Source organism: Lolium perenne, chromosome 2 (assembly GCF_019359855.2).
Source record: "Lolium perenne isolate Kyuss_39 chromosome 2, Kyuss_2.0, whole genome shotgun sequence".
NCBI lineage: Eukaryota > Viridiplantae > Streptophyta > Magnoliopsida > Poales > Poaceae > Lolium > Lolium perenne.
Window position 1 is genome coordinate 299,014,999 of NC_067245.2, and position 6,070 is coordinate 299,021,068.

Genomic DNA, 6,070 nt, shown 5'->3' on the forward strand with positions numbered 1-6,070 from the left:
ACAAAGGGTCTGAAAAACTCGGGTGCCTTCAGGGTTTAAGCTACCCGATAATTTCAAGAAATTCGACGGATTGCAAGATCCTGAGGATTGGCTGGTAGATTACCTCGAGACAGTAAAACTAATCGGCGGAACAAGAGCAACGGCAATGCAAAGTATTCAGGTGCACTTGAGCGGAGCCGCGAGATCTTGGATAAAGAAGCTTCCTGCAGGTTCCATCGACAGCTGGAATGATTTTGAGGACATATTCATCAAGAATTTCCGGTCCACTTGCAAAAACCCTGCGACACTCGAGGAGTTAAGGTCATGCCGACAAAAGCACGATGAATCAATGAGGAAATACATCCAAAGGTGGAACATCATCAAAAACTCGGCAGAAAACATATCCGACGAAAGAGCAATAGATGCGTTTGTTGCAGGAGTTCGACGAGGAGATTTCGTGGAGGACTTGGGAAGAACTAACCCAAGGACAGTATCAGCACTAATGGAGATAGCAAACAAATGGGCAGATGGCGAAGATGCTGTACATAATAAGCGACATAGGTCACCAGAGGAGGACCGCAGTCGAAATTTTCAAGGCAGGCGACGATTTTCTCGATTTTCGAGTTATGATCCACCCGGCCAAATTTCGGCTGGGTTTCGAGCAGGCGCGGGAGGAAACAATAGAGATAATTATCAACGAAGCAACGATCAGCGAGGTGACAACAGAGATGATTCGCGAAACAACAGGCCAAACAACGGACCTAAGTTCCAGAGGCCCTTCGTGTCTCCTGAGGATATGATGAACGGTCAATGTCAGATGCATTTCTTTGTCGACAACAATGGGGTAAGGCAGTCAGGACATTTACAGAAAGACTGTCGAAATTTTCAAGCGATGATGAGGGTTGCCGCGCAAGCCCATGCTCAGGCAGCAAGTCGAAATCCCCAAGGACCTAGGAGTGAGATCCACCTACCACCTCCTCCTGCAATTACGGAAGAAAATCGACATCAGCTTAGAATAGCGGCAGCACCAGCACCACCACCATATATCGATCCCAACTCCCATGGAGCGGTCTCGATGATTCAGAAAGGCAGACCGTCCAATAGAGCTCAGAAAGTGATTTCGCGGCAGGTGTTCATGGCAGAGAAGATGCCTCCACCAACAGTCGAGTATCTCAATTGGTCGGGACAAGATATTGGTTTCACCATCGCGGATCACCCGCAGCAAGTTCCTCGACCAGGGCAATCAGCACTTATTTTGCCAGCAGTAATCGCAGGATTCGATGTATCTCGAGTTTTCATCGATGGAGGAAGCAGTCTAAACCTTATGTACGCAGATACATTAAGGAAGATGAACATATCCTTGGCAAACCTCAAACCAACGGATACGCGTTTTCACGGCATCACACCAGAGAAGCCAAGTTACCCATTGGGGAAGATCAATCTCGACGTTCAGTTTGGCACCCGAGAGAATTACAGAATTGAGAGGCTGGAGTTTGAAGTTGTGGATTTCCCATCACAATACCACGCGCTGTTGGGACGCCCAGCATACGCTAGGTTTATGGCGGTACCACATTACACATACCTGTTGTGGAGGATGCCTGGACCTAAGGGGCCAATTACACTCAAAGGAAGTTTTGCGCTTGCCGACAAATGTGATAAGGATTTTCATCGGCTCTTAGAAACCTTCGGGATGCAAGCAGAGTATATGGAGTCAAGACTCACGACAGACTACGACGTGCTACCAGACGTGGGGAGACCTAGCAAGGAATCAACCTTTAACACTGCAAAGGATTCCAAGGAAGTACAGATCCACCCGACAGACCCGAAGAAAACGATGTCCATCGCGACAAACATGGACCTCGCATAGGAAAGCGCGCTCGTCGTGTTCCTCCGTGAGCACTGGAAATCTTCGCATGGTGTCCAGCTGACATGCCAGGAGTACCCAGGGAACTTGCCGAGCACCACCTACAATTGGATCCAGTCGCGAAACCAATCAAACAACCTCTGCAACGTTTTTCGGAACCAAACCGCAAGGCTATGCTGTCGGAAATTAATAGACTCAGAGAAGCAGGTTTTATCAAAGAAATTCATACAGAAGCCACATGGGTAGCTAACCCAGTGTTGGTGCTGAAGAAAAACACGAAGGTCCTTCGCATGTGCGTCGACTTTACGTGTCTTAATAAACATTGTCCAAAGGATCACTTTCCCCTCCCAAGGATCGATCAAATTATCGACTCCACGGCAGGATGTGAACGTCTTTCCTTCCTGGATGCTTATTCTGGTTATAACCAGATTAGATTGAAAGAAGATGATGAGGTGAAAACAGCGTTCATCACCCCTTACGGCGTGTTCTGCTATCGAACAATGCCCTTCGGGTTGAAAAACGCGGGAGCAACATATCAGCGGATGATGCAGAAGTGCCTAGCAGCGCAGATCGGGAAAAATGTACAAGTATACATCGACGATGTCGTCATAACATCCAAAAAAGGCGACACTCTAATTGAGGATTTGAAGAAAACTTTTGACAACCTCGATAAGTTCTGTCTCAAGCTGAACCCGACAAAGTGCTCTTTTGGCGTCCCTGCAGGAGAACTTCTCGGGTTTTTAGTTTCAGCAAGAGGGATTGAAGCAAACCCCGAAAAAATACAGGCCATCGTAACAATGAGGAAGCCAACTAAGTTGAAAGAAGTACAACAGTTAACCGGGCGAGTCGCAGCTTTAAGCAGATTCGTCGCCAGGCTGGGAGAAAAGGTGTTACCATTCTACACCTTGATCAAACAGGGAGACAAGTTCCAATGGAACGAAGAGGCGGACAGGGCCTTCGAAGATCTCAAGCGCAAAATCTCGACACCCCCAATCTTGGTGGCGCCGAAAGAGAAGGAGCCTCTGTTGCTGTATATCGCGGCCACACCTCAGGTGGTAAGCACGGTACTTGTCGTTGAAAGGGAGGAAGAAGGAAAACTCCATGGAGTGCAGAGGCCAGTATACTTTGTCAGCGAAGTTTTATCGCCTTCAAAACAAAGGTACCCTCAGTATCAAAAGCTAGCATATGGAGTGTTCACAACCGCACGAAAATTGCGCCACTATTTTTCGGCACACCCGATCATAGTGGTCAATGAAGCTCCCTTGTCAAATATACTCAACAATCCAGAAGCTACGGGCCGTGTCTCCCTTTGGGGAATAGAACTTTCCCCTCGGGACATCACGTATGAAAAAAGAAAAGCAATAAAGTCACAGATTTTACCAGACTTCATCGCAGAGTGGATGGAGTTGCAAAACACAGGACCACTGGACTTATCGAGAACTTGGACCATGAATTTCGACGGGTCCAAGAGATTGGAAGGAGCTGGCGCAGGCGTGATACTAATATCACCTGAAGGCGACAAATTGAAGTACGTTCTGAGGATGACGTTCCCAAACGCATCTAACAATGAGGCAGAATATGAAGCCCTCATACATGGGATGAAGATGGCGAAAGCTTGTGGTGCAACTCGACTGAAAATCTTCGGCGACTCGCAATTGGTGGCTCAGCAAGTCATGAACCAATGCGACGCAGTCAATGACAGCAGGATAGCATACAAAGAAGTCTACAACGAGCTCGAGAAGTTGTTCGATGGATGCGAAGTAAAACACATCAGCAGATGGAGCAACGACGAAGCCGACGTTCTCGCAAATATCGGGTCGCAATGCCTCGCAGTTCCGCCAGGCGTATTCTGGGAAGAGATAGCAGAGAGATCCACGAAGTCGACAAAACCAAAAAAGAAGGAGAAAAAACCCTCGGGGGCTACCAAAGAAGTACTGGAGGAAGAAGAAGAAGAAGACTAGGACCTAGTTATGATGATACAGATACCATGGATGCAGGTGTACATATCATATATCCTAAAGAAAGAAATACCCGACGATCCAGTTGAAGCAAGGCGAGTTATTAGGCGATCGAAAGCCTTTACTGTGGTCAAAGGGGAGCTATACAAACGAAGTATTTCAGGAGTACTACAAAGGTGCGTCACACCCGAAGAAGGAAGGATGATCCTGAAAGATGTACACGAGGGAATTTGTGGTCACCACGCGAGCAGCCGAGCTATTGCTGCCAAAGTCTTCCGAGCTGGATTTTACTGGTTGACAGCAATAAAGGATGCAAAGGAGATAGTACGGACTTGCGACGCGTGTCAGAGGTTTGCCGCGAAACCACACTCACCAGCAGCAGAACTGATGCCAATACCATTGTCTTGGCCCTTTGCTCAATGGGGCCTCGACATGGTGGGTAAGTTACACAAATCCTGGCCAGGAGGAAAGGAGTACATGCTGGTAGCTGTCGACAAATTCACAAAGTGGATAGAAGCGAAGCCGATAAATTCACCAGACGGGGCATCCGCAGTTAAATTCGTAAAAAGTCTCGTCTTCAGATTTGGAGTGCCTCATAGCATCGTCACAGACAATGGCAGTAACTTCACATCCCACGAATTCAAAGATTATTGCGAAGAAGTGGGTATCAAGCTACACTTTGCGTCGGTTGCGCACCCGCAAACCAACGGTCAAGTCGAGAAAGCCAATGGAATCATCTGCAACGGCATCAAGAAACGCTTATTAGCACCACTGGAGAAAGCTCGATACACCTGGCCAGAGGAGCTGCCCAGTGTATTATGGAGCATACGAACAACACCAAACACAGCGACACAAGAAACTCCGTTCTTTTTGGTCCATGGAGCGGAAGCAGTACTGCCAATTGAGGTAGAACACGATTCTCCACGAGTCGTGGAATACGACGAAGAGGTGTCGAAAAAAGCGTTAGAAGACGACGTCGATGCACTCGACGAGGCTAGAGACGAAGTACTCTCTCGAGTAACCAAATATCAACAGGACTTGAAGAATTACCACAGTCGACGTTTACGGCCAAGATCCTTTCAGGTGGGAGATCTAGTTCTTCGGCTCACGCAAAAAAAGTCATGAAAAGCTCGAGTCACCATGGCTAGGCCCTTACATCGTCACGGAAGTAATCGGAGGAGGAGCATACAGAATAAAGGACAAGAAGACAGGGGTGGAGGAGCAAAACCCCTGGAACGTGGCGCAACTCAGGCGGTTCTACGCCTAGAGTCGAAATATAGTCCTTGTAAAACTTCAATGTACTGAAACGCCCGCGAGTTTTCAGACGCACTCTTTTCCTTTTTCGGGGCACCGAGTGGGGCCGGGAAAGGTTTTTAATGAGGCAGGCTCGCGGTGCTGCAATATAGTAAAGATAGTTGAGATATACATTTCTTTGGCAGGCTCGGGGGCTTAGGCCTCAGACTTGCAAAATACATTCCCGACAATATTTCGCCTTGGTATAAAATACCTCGCGAAACAAACAAAGATACAAAATAGCAATCAAACAAGACACGGGGGCTCGTACCCGCAAATATAGTGCAATCAATACAGTCTAGTCGCTTTGGTTTAAAAACCTCGCGCATACAATAAAAAAAATTTCGACACCAAGACAAACGAGGGCTCAACAATGAAAAATAATTTGACGGCTTTACAATATAGAGTATATTAACAATATACAAAAGAATCCTGAGAAAAATTCACAAGAAAAAATCAATGAGGGCCTAGTATGTTATCTATGGTCATTCGATTTGAAGAACGAGTGTTGTGCTCAGAGTAGCTGCCTCTCACGAAGAACTCAGAATCCATCCGAAGAAGTTCGTCCATCATAGCGTCGGCTACAGGGGTTACATAATCGTCAATTTTGCTAACAACCCTTTTCTTTTTCGCCATCTTCGCCAAACACTTGGGGATAATTTGGCTCATATCAAACTTCGGGTGGCAAATTTTGATCATGATCATAGCGAATCTGGCACCAGCAGAGAGTTGCGCTCGAATAAAGTTATGAATCTTCGGGGCATCTCTAAACTTCTCCATCAGGCCAAGAAGAGTGTCGGGTGTTTCGTTCCGAGGAAACATCGTCTTATAAACCAACGACAAAGTTCTGGTACAGAAATCCAGGAAATCGCGAACCTGACAGGCGCGATCTTGAAACCTGACAATTTGTCGGGTCCTTTCTGGAGTGGCCCAGAACAAACAGCCATGGTCAAGAGAGAGATTGACGAGCAAATTG